This window comes from Apaloderma vittatum, unplaced genomic scaffold (assembly GCF_000703405.1).
Source record: "Apaloderma vittatum isolate BGI_N311 unplaced genomic scaffold, ASM70340v1 scaffold37186, whole genome shotgun sequence".
Lineage (NCBI taxonomy): Eukaryota > Metazoa > Chordata > Aves > Trogoniformes > Trogonidae > Apaloderma > Apaloderma vittatum.
Window position 1 is genome coordinate 1 of NW_009722919.1, and position 237 is coordinate 237.

Sequence of the window (237 nt, forward strand, 5' to 3'; positions counted from 1 at the left end):
GGTCCTGGCGCGGAGCTTGGGGCGAGTTGCCGTTCACCTTCTCATAACCTTTGTTTTTTTCAATTTTGAGTTATCATGCCAACATTGATATTGCACTGGCACTAAATGGTGGGCAAAATTGTTTCCCTGAGAGCAGCAGAAGAGCGTTTGTTGGTTCCAAAGGTGAACGTTTTTCTCTATATATACACTTACAAAGCTCCCCGTGCAGAGGGTTGGGTGGCCCAGCGCGTTGAGCGC